Genomic DNA, 11416 nt, shown 5'->3' with positions numbered 1-11416 from the left:
TCCCTGGTACCCGCACCCATGGGGGTGTCTCACTGGCTCCTGTGAAACTGAAGACATGGACATCTTCAGGAATAAACTCCTCGGAGTCCCAGCCCATGGCTCAGTGGTCCCTCCTCAGCCCCAGGTCACCGGCACGCTCCCCCAGTGGCCACCACAGTGCCCGGCATCGCCCATGCCCGCCGCGCTGCCCAGAGAGAGAGAGGATATGCCTCGTCCTCACCGGGGAGGGGGTCTAGGCCCGTGGTCCCGGGCTGGAGCAAATGGCTGCGATTCCCCACGCCGGCAGCAGGAGGCGTCACGTAAACAGCAGGAAGGATAAAAGCCACACGTTCCCAACAACAGATGCAGAAAAGCTTTTGATAAAAACTCTAAATAAATTCAGAATACAGGACACATACCTTAATGCCATAAAGGCCATATCTGACAAACCCACAGCCAATGGCAAAACTCTTAAGCTTTTCCCCAATAACCAGACAGGTGCCTGCTTTCGCCAGTCTTATTCACCACAGTGCGAACATCCTGATCAGACAAGGAGAAAAATAGAAAGCATCCACGTTGGGAAGGAAGACATTAGACTGTCGTTATTTGCAGACTACATGATGCTGAATGTAGAGAACCCTAGAGACTCCATCAGCAAAACTTACGAAAATTGTAAATGAACGCAGTAAAGTGGCCAGATACAAAACAGATATCAGTTGCATGTTTATGCACCACTAATGAACTATCAGAAAGAAAAGCTAAGAGAAAAAAAATCCCATTCACAATTGCTTAAAATCCCTGGAATAAATCCCACCAGGGTATAAAAGACTGGTGCTAGGGAACGTGTAGACATTGAGAGGAGAGAGAAGGAGAGACAAGTGAGTGGAAGCACATACTGTGCTCACGGGCAGGAGGAATTAGCGTCATCAGAGCGTCCATTCCACCCAAAGCAATCTGTAGATGCAAAGCGGTTCCTCACAAGATGCCAGTGGTGTATTTCATAAACTAGAACACACATTTCAAAAATATAAATGGAAGCACGAAAGACCCTGAAGAGCAACAACAATCTTATTATTTTAATTCTCACAGGTGATATTTTCCCATTGATTTTTAGAGAGAGTGGAAGGGAGCATGCACGAGAGAGAGAGAAACATCAATGTGAGAGGGACACATCCATTGGCTGCCTCCCAAAGGCAATTGCATGTACCTGCAACCCAGGTACATGCCCTCGACTGGGAATCAAACCTTAGACCCTTCAGTGAATGGACTGGTGCTCTAACCACTGAGAACACTGGCCAGGGTGAAACAGTGATCTTGAGAAAGAAGAACAGAATTGGAAGAACCAAGTAGCTGATATCATACGCTGCAATAAGGCTATACTAATCAAACAGCACGATCCTGACATAAGAACAGGCACATAGACCAACGGGCCAGAGCAGAGAGCTTAGGAACAAAGCCACACCTTTAGAGTCAATTAGCATTTGACAAAAAGGTAAACACATACAATGGGGCAAAGGCCGTTCATTCCATAAATGGTGTTTCGAAAATTGGACAGATCCAGGCAAAAAAAATGAAATAGACCACCTTCCTATGCCATATACAAGAATAAAGTTAAAATGGATTAGACTTACATATTAGACTGGAAAGCATAAAAATCCTAGAAGAAAATATAGGCAGTAAAACTTCAGACACTTCCTGTAACAATATGTTTTCTGATACATCTCCATGGGCAAGGAAGCAAAAGGAGAAATGAACACATTGAAAGACATCAAACTATCGCGTTTTTGCACAGCAAAGGAAACCATCAACAGATTGAAAAGATAGCCCCTTCATGGGAGAACACATTAGCCGAGGTATCTGAAAAGGGCTTAATAGCCAAAATTTATAAAGAACTTACCAAACTCAATGCCAAAAAAACAACAACAATCCAATTAAAAATGGGCAAAGGATCTGAAAAGACAATTCTCCAAAGAGGACATACAGATGGTCAGTAGGCATATGAAAAGATGCTCATCACTAATCATTAAAGAAATTAAAATTAAAACCACAATACCACTTCACAGCTGTCAGAATGGCTGTCATCAACAAATCAACAAGCAAGTGCTGGAGAGGACGTGGAGAAAAGGGACCCTCGTGCACTGCTGGTGTGAAGGCCGACTGGTGCAGCCACTGTGGAGAACGGTATGGAGTTTCCTCCAAAAACTAAAAATGGAGCTGCCTTATGACCCAGCAATTCTAATTCCGGAAATTTATATTAAGAATCCCAAAACATTAATTACACAAATTATATGCACCCCCATGTTCATGGCTGTGTTACAGTAGCCAAGATTTGAGGAGTAAAATCCCAAGTGGCCAAATGGCACCCACAGACAGTGGATTACAAAGTGATGGCACCTTTATGTCTGACTGACGGTTCCTCGATTGCAAGAGGGCACAGGCCAGGCTGAGGACCCCCCCCCCCCCCCCACCAAGTGCACGGTTTTCATGCACCAGGCCTCTAGTAAGCTAATAAAATATGATTCAAAAAAGGAAGCTTTTTACTGGAATCTGTGCTCAGAGGAATTTATGTATTTCAAAGAAAAAATTAAATGACATATATGCATGCCTTTTTGTAAAAAACATTTTAGAACATATTTCACGACCACCCTGTCTTCGTGTTGGGGCGCACTGTAATTCACTAAACCCTCCAGAGGTGAAGTATTAATCATGGCGATCTTCAGGTCAAAGGGACTACATTTCCTCTGGGCTGTCTCAGGAGGAGTCCTTTCCAGGATGGTAAGACCGTAAGCCCTGTACTGTTCATTGCTAAATTCATGGATTTTTTTGTGATTTATAAAATGTGCATGGCCTCTTCCAACTCTTCTTAAACTGCCCCCAAACTTCACATGGTCTATGGAGTCAGGTGCATGTAATTAGCACCTCAGTCTACTCCACCGAGTCCCACCTCCTGCCTTTCCTGTACACTCTTACTCTTTGAAGATTTTTAAAAAATATATATTTTTATTGATTTAGAGAGGAAGGGAGAGGAAGGGGGAGAGAGGGAGAGAGAGAAATCAATGATGAGGGAGAATCATTGATCAGCTGCCTCCTGCACACGCCTTACTGAGAATCGAGCCCGCACCCTAGGCATGTGCCCTTGATCAGAATCGAACCCGGGACCCTTCAGTCCACAGGCCGTCACCCTATCCACTGAGCCAAACCAGCTAGGACAAATTTTTAGAAATATATTTTTATTGATTTCAGAGAGGAAGGGAGGAGAGAGATATCAAGATCACAATGAGAGAGAATTATTAATCAGCTGCCTCCTGCATGCCCCCTACTGAGGACTGAGCCCACAATTCAGGCATGTGCCTTGACTGGGAATTGAACCATGACCTTCTGGTTCATAGGTTGATGCTCAACCACTGAGCCCCACCAGCCACAGCCATGTGAAACCACTTTTGTAAAATACCCCTGTTTGCACCAACCCTTCTTCTGGTGCCAATGCTCTCTCTTTTCCTCTGATTAGAAATAATTTTTCTTTAATAATCAGTCCAAATATAAACCCAGTGTGAAATATCCCTAAGCCATCCTATTAGTTTAAATGTCCTTTATAGCATCAAATAATTAGGGGGCTGTATATGCCCAGTAACTTTTGAGGACATGCACGGTAGGTCTTTAATCAATGATACCGAGTTAATAAATTCATGCACTTTTGTGCCTTATAAAGAACATTATTGAAAAGACATATAAATGTCTCCTATGTGACTTTTGCACATTGAAAAAAATTCTCTGTGAAGATAGAAACAGTAGATTAATGTTTATGATGAAGAAGGGAGCACTCATGGCTAAGCTTCATAACATCAAAAAGTCTCTTTTATCTTAAGCTCTCGCTCCTCTGTCATCATAATCTTGACTTTTAAAAATGCCTTGGATCTTTGTTCCTGAGGAAAAATGAGAGCCTTAAAGACTCAGTGACCTCTTACTGATGGGCATTTCCCCAGGCTCTGTGCTGCGGGCCAGGGTCTCAGTGAGACGCTGAATTCCCTCCCTCTCTTGCTGCTGAGAAAGGTCCATTTTCTGGCCCCAAAAGCAAAGCAATGAGGGTTTCTGGGTAAGTTTTTGCTTCCCGCTGTTGGTGCTGTCCATGCTTGGCTCCCTTTCGACTGGAATGTGGTCGTGAAGGCCCGTGTTGAAATCCAAGTGACCCGGCTGCATGCAGGTGGGGTAGAGGCGGCCAGAAGATTTGGATCCTGGTGACAATCTAGAGCAGTCACACCAACCCCGCCCTTCCCAGTGCTGATTTCCTTTTCTTCCCTGAAACATTTAAACGGTTTTATTGAGACAAAATGGCATCACGCACATACCATATAATTCACCCATTTAGGGATATAGTCCATGGTTTCCCCCATTCTCACATCTATGTGTATGCATTACCACCTTTCCCAGTCCACTTCACATTTTCCTGACCTTAAAAAAAACCTAAGCGACCACCGTGGGTTTTTCTGGTCTTGAATGTCATAGAATGGAATCGTATGAGATGCGGTAATTTGTGACTGAGTCCCCTCACCTGGCAATGTGTTCAAGGCTGACCATGCTGCAGTATGGTGTTTATTCCTCTTGTAGGCTAAGTGACAGCGTATGGGGAGGCACACTGCACTTAGCTACTGTCAGTGGGTGGGACGTGGGTTGTTTCTGCCTTTGGACTTTTATGAATAATGTGCTATAAACACGGGTGTACAGTATTTTTGTGTGAGAATTTAGGTCTTTATTTCCCTTTGGGGTATGCCTAGGAGTGGAACCCCTGAGTCACATGGTGATTCCATGTTTAACTTACTGAGAAATGGCCAGGGTATGTCCGGGAATTAGGTGAACGCCTCAGAAAAAAGCTTCACAAATGCTTAAGGTTTTGAGTTAATCATGTGTTCTATGTTCCCTTTCATTTACATGTGGACATCCTGCCAGATCCGTGCTCCCTGTGACCTACACAATAAGAAGTTACAGATGTGCAAACTTCATCAACATGGGATGAGATAAACAACTTACATGATGTACTTTGTTATCCCATATTCAAGAAGAAACCTTTATACAGCATCTTAAAACTTGAAAGAAAAATAAGCAGGCGTGATAATTCACAACTCCAAAAGGTTTGCTCCAGCTTCCTCAAAGAGCAAACCTCTCCGTATGAATGTACTCGTTAGACCTTTGGTTATTAAACACTTTCCCCGCCAAAGATGGTGGCCCATTGAGAAAAGCTGCATATACTTCTGATTTACGTCGTATTTGCTGATGAAGGAGGCACGGGAAGGGGGCGGGGAAGGTTGGAGAGCACAGCATGGCTCCGTGGGAGTGGGCCTTGTCCCAGGAGCCACCCTGGCTGGCGGCCGCGGAGGGGCTGTTTTAGAAATGAACTCTACGTCTGAGACGTTATGGCTGGTCCTTCGGTATAGGATATGTTCCATATTACTTCTTATTATGCTGTGCCAAGCTAATGAATTAAAAATAGCTAATGCTGGAACTAAAAACACATATATTTTAGCCACATTGGAAGGCATGGCTTCGGACCGGGCCAAGCAGTAAGGAACAGAGACATCCATCATGTGCACTGTCTCTGCGTGTGTGGGACACACGGGCGCGGGCACAGGTTGTAATGGACAACAGATGATCAAGTAGAACATAGTTATTTGATTGTTATAGAGATTCTACATTTAGAGGAAACAATTTTACTGGTTATGATATGTTAACAATTTATATTTTCTAATAGTCTTACTGAGAGGAATATCTTAAAAAGTAATTAATTCATGAACATTTTTTTTTTTTTTATGAAGTAGGTATAAATGCCCACTGTGTCCAGGAGTCTGCTCTGGGGAGCCCCGCTGTCACTCACAGCCCGGCTGGGACCCGCTCTCCCCCTGACCTTCCAGGGCTCCTGACCCTGCGCTCCCAAGCGGCCCAGCGGGCGCTGCTGTTTGCTGTCAGGCAGGCAGATCTATTTCCCATGAAACGTCAGAAATCGGTAATAAGTGACAATGACCTTGGTAGATTCTGATCACTAATATAAAAATGTGTCACCATATAGAGGGTGTCCCCCCAAAAATGTCTACACACACTGAACAATTATAAAGACAGTGTTTATTAACATGCATTTCTTTTAGAAATTGAGCTATCAGCTGTTAAAGTGTGTCTACATTTGGGGAGGACACAGTGTGTATGCGTCTTTTTTCTCTAAGTATCTGTCTCAGTGACTCAGACTGATTTCTTCCTTCTCTGCATCCTGAGCTCACCACTGGAATGACAGCACTCCTGAACTCTGCTAATGGAGTGGTTTTGTCATCCTTTTATGTGTATCGTGCATTTGGTAAGGAGGAGAGGTTACACAAGGTAAAAGAAGGTTTGTTTCTCACTATTCCCACCAGCCATTGGATTCCTTCTAGAGATGAACATTTTCTTGTGTATATTTCAAAGATGTCCCATGAGCCAGCCAGAGTGGCATCTGCAGAGTGAGCGGGGTCCCTCTGGCAGGTGGGGTTCCTTGGCCTGGCCTTCGGGGATTGGACCGAAACCAGCTCTCCAACATCCCCCCAGGGGTCCCCGGATGTAAGAGGGCGGTTCTCGGGTGATGCACCCCAGAATCGGGCTTCCTCCTTTTTGGTTCTGGGTATGACACCCGAGAACCACACTGCCAAGTCACCGGAGCTCAGCAGCTCCTGGATGATTGCTTAGCCTTTTATATAGAGAGATTTTCTTTTAAGTAATTTAACCAAATGTATGTGTAGAGTCTTTTTTGAAACTGGTGTAGACTTAAGAGTAGGACCAGCATGAAAGACGCTTTTAATTTTGTTGACCTCAGAAGCAGGAACCTCCGTCAGGGGTCTGCAGAACCCTCAGGGGGGACAGGATGGTCCTTGCAATCAGAGGATGAACAGGAAGCAGGGACTCCACAGCAGCAATTGCAGCAAATGAAGCTTATTTGGAGGCAGACAAGGGCTGCAATTTCCTTGGCAGCCAATGGTGACATGCAATGGATTTAAAATCTGTTTTATTGGAGCAACCAGTTTCTAACTAATGGAAATGTATCATCTGTTCCTGAACTGTCCAAATAATATTAAATTCCTTTGAAACTAGAAACATGTTCCATGCAAATACAAACATAAATTAACTCATACACATAAAAGCACATAAGAAAGCAAATTATGATCTCATCCTCCATACACAGAGAGAAGGAGGCCAACAGCGAATTCCACCCACGAAATGGATCCAAAGATTTGCTCAATAATCCAACATTCTCAGAATCACTAATCCTCTCCCTTGACTGTTTGGCAAATCTCGGGAAGTTCAACATGAGGGAAATGTATGTGGATCAATAATGTTACAAACAATTTTAAACGTTCAGTGTATGAATTTCACTTAAAAATGCATTGTCAGGGTAACTCATAGACCCTATTTAACCCTAAATCAACTGAGAAGGGCTTTGGTTAGTCTTAGGGTATGGAAAGCTCAAAGGAACACAGCTTTCCCCCAACGGCAATGTGGATAATTTACCAAATCATATCGTGTTTTGCACCATCAACAAGCTGGGCCCACAGGACAAATAGTCTCAAGTGTAAGGAAATACGCCTCCCGAGAGAGACAGCCTGGGCGCCCTGGCTGACCTGCAGGGACACCTGGCCAAAGAGGACTCAGTGCCAGATCCACTGGCAGGAGACATCAGCTCAGGGTTTGAACCCCTTCCTAACTGTGAGCACTGGCTGGTCTGAGGGCACAGAATCCTTGGAGCCACTGACACAGGGAAAGGGTGCCCCTAACTCCAGGCCTTGTTCTCATGCCTGTCCAGGTTCTCAGAAGAAAGATTTGGGTCGGGTTGGGAGATTGGAGATTACCTGCTGCTTGACCAGCCTTGGTGGAGAAAGTAGCAACCATAGAAGGAAGGAAACAGGCCCCATCCACAGGATTCTCCTCTATTTCACTGCTGAGCAAAGACCTACCCCACAGATGGAGGGCGGGAAGCCCTCTAGCATGCAGGGACATGTAGGAACCCTCGCAGCTTGGGGACAAAATGAATCCTTCAGCACCAGAGCAAAGACAGGTCAGCACAGGTCTCCCTGGTGGGGCGGCGGGGTCACGGGGAGTACCCCAAACACAGCCTGAACTGGTACTAACACAGAACAGGAGAGAACCTCTCGCCCCCCACCCGCACCTGCCAAGCGCTGAGTGGTGAGCAGAACGTCTGCTTCTCCAAGAGGGACAAGCCGTGGAGAGGCTTCCTTTGATGAGGAAATGTACAGAGAAGTCTGACTCTGAAGGTGAAACAGATCCTTGAGGAAAAAAACACCTCTGTGACTCAACCCCCCTAAGGGTGCTAAACAAAACAGACTAACAAACAGACAGAAAATGTAGAGGAATTTGAAGCCAGTGAAAACCATTATAACACAAAAAAACAGAATCCAGCTCACCCCTGACTAGGTTAACTGAGCCTGTCACACAGAGGATCTCACATAAAAATAGATATGCCCATTTTCAGACATAACCAATATCTATCTCCATCTGTGTTGTCTTAGACACAATGTCTAACATTCAACAAAATATTACACAGCAATAATAAGAATTAAGATATATCGGAATCAATGAACAGAACCAGGCCCATATAGGATACAGATGCTGTAACTACCAACTAGGAAATTTAAAACAACAATGATTAATATATTAACAATTCTTATTTATAAGGACAAAATGTATGTATTGCAGGAGTGAGATGAAAATTGTAAAAAAAAATATTTTAAATTGTATCAGAACAACGAAAGCTATTAGAAAAAATCAAATGCAAATGCTAGACATAAGAAATGCAATGAATCAGATAATAAAAACACCTTCCACAGGGTTATTAACTGAATTTAAAAAGCCAAGGAAAGAAGAATCAATAACCAAGGAAATACATTAATGGAAATTAACCGGGTAAATCACAAAGAGTAAATGAATGAAACAAAGAATGGCAACACATACAAGACCTCAGGACGGTATTGGTCCATTTAACGGAGGTGCAGTAGGAATCACAAACAAAGATAGAGAGGAGACACATAAAGGAAGTATTGTAAGCTAATGGCTGGGAATCTTCCAAAAGTGTTGAAAAACACAGAACCATAGATCAAAGAATTTCATAAGAAATCAAGCATAATTATCTAATCAATAGGGAATATGCTAATTGACTCTCACACAGTTGCAAAATGGCAGCACCCACAGCCAATAAGGATGGAATATGCTAATTGACTGCCCCACCCTCAAAGATGGCAGCACCCTCAGCCAAAAAGGAGAGAATATAATTGACTGCCATACCCTCAAATATGGCGGCACCCAGTCCCGTCGGGGGTCCTGCCTCTGGAGTCCCCCAGTTCCCTTAGAATCATCCCGAGGTGCAGGTAACCAGGGCCGGCTGAGGCTTGCGCTGCCGGCAGTGGCAGCAGCAGAGGTGTGATGGGGAGTTGCCTTCCCTTGGTCACCGGGTCACCTCCCGCCCCTGAGGGCTCCCGGACTGTGAGAGGGGACAGGCTGGGCTGAGGGACGCCCCCTCCAGTGCATGAATTTTCATTCACCGGGCCTCTAGTTATTAAAATAAATAAATAAAGTGCCTAGGCAATGCATATTTAAAGTGCTCAAAACTAAAGTTAAAGGAAGACAGAGGAAAAGAACACATTAGAAATAGGATAATGTATGTATTCACAGAAACATATGAATTACAGTAGACTGCTCAACAATTCACATTACAAATTATTGAAGCCAGAAGATTATAAAGTGACATATTTAAAAAGTCACAAAAATATCAGCCTAGAATATGATACCTAGCATAAATAGCTTTCAAAAAAAATGAAAGAAATAATTTTTTAGGCAAAGAAAAAAGCAAGGTAGTTTATAATAACCCCCACAACAAAAATGTTAAAAAGTCTTCAGAAAAAAATGAATATGATAAAAATTTAAATCTACACAGGAGTAAGGAGAACTGAAAGAGTATAAGTTGGAGGACATATTCAATTATTTTTTATTGTTTTAATTGCTCTATTGACTAATTAATGCAGCTGCATTATCGTCAGCTCACGGCTGGACCTGATTTTCCATGTGATGGGTTGTGACCCAAAGCTGAATGCTGAAAATCAAATGTTTATTCTTTTATTTAATATAGTCTGATGTCTAAATGCAGCAGCCAACAAGTGAACTGGCTGAGGATTATCCCGACACTCATCATCAATATTGGCATTGTGATTATCAAAATAATGTTATTACCTTTTTACTGCTCATAAAAAGAGCTACAAGGAAGATGTTAGGGGCGGAGTATGGAGAAATAAAAACAGTGGCTGTCTCCTTGAAGCACAAAATGTACCCTGCTTCGAACAAGAGAGATTTAATTAAAGGACAATCATTATCCCCCTCCCAAAGGCTGACTATGGAGTAAGATATACTCTTAAAAAAAAAAAAAATATATATATATATATATATATATATATATTCAAATATATATATAGTATATTCAAATATATATATATTTGATCGATTTTTTTTACAGAGAGGAAGGGAGAGAGATAGTCAGAAACATCAATGAGAATCATCGGCCAGCTGCCTTCTGCACACCCCCGACCAGGGATGTGCTCACAACCAATGTACATGCCCTTGACAGGAATCGAACCTGGACCTTTCAGTCTGCAGATCTACTCTCTATCCACTGAGCCAAACCGGTTTCGGCAAGATATACTCTTGAAAACATGGAAGCCAACGATTACCAATGAAGGGACTGAATACTCATCACTCATAACACAGAAAGAGCTGTTGCTTGTCTAGGAGCATCTGCCCTCGCAATCCAGGAGCAGGTTTATGACCATAACAAAGTTTAACAAGCCAGGTGGACGCTGTGGCCAGGATTATCCTGCGGATTCTGCCGGTGGAGTCCGGAGAAAGAAGCCGGACAGCCAATAAACCTATGCCAGCAGAATGCTCCTGGGGATTTAACGACAATATAATCTTTCCAGTTTTACGAACCTGCTCACAACCCTGCCTCGGGGAGAGGCCGGTGCCGAGTCTGACATCCACGGTGATGGGAGCCCGGAAAGAAGGCTCTCGGGGAGGAAAACTTCTGACTTGCCAAGCATGCAGCTGTTTCATTTCTCACGTCTGCATGAAACAATATGTGTATGAGCCTCCTTCCCACCGTGGCCAGGGAGGGCTCAGCTCAGACACCACGTGTGAGACACATCCCTTTGCGAGAACGTGGGACCTCCGGGGGAGAACAGCACCGGGAGCGCTGTCCTCCCCCCGGGACCCATGTTCTCCCGCACAGGAGCCGGGCCTGGCGGCAAAGGGGTGTCTGCGAGGAGAAGGGCTCAGCTCTCAGGGGAAGGCATCGGCCTTACCCCACGGCTGGCGGACACGACGGTCTGGTCTCCGAGCTCGCACCTTCCCGGGGTTAGCTTTGAGT

Source organism: Pipistrellus kuhlii, unplaced genomic scaffold (assembly GCF_014108245.1).
Source record: "Pipistrellus kuhlii isolate mPipKuh1 unplaced genomic scaffold, mPipKuh1.p scaffold_m20_p_79, whole genome shotgun sequence".
Taxonomy (NCBI): domain Eukaryota; kingdom Metazoa; phylum Chordata; class Mammalia; order Chiroptera; family Vespertilionidae; genus Pipistrellus; species Pipistrellus kuhlii.
This window is presented reverse-complemented; position numbering follows the sequence as displayed.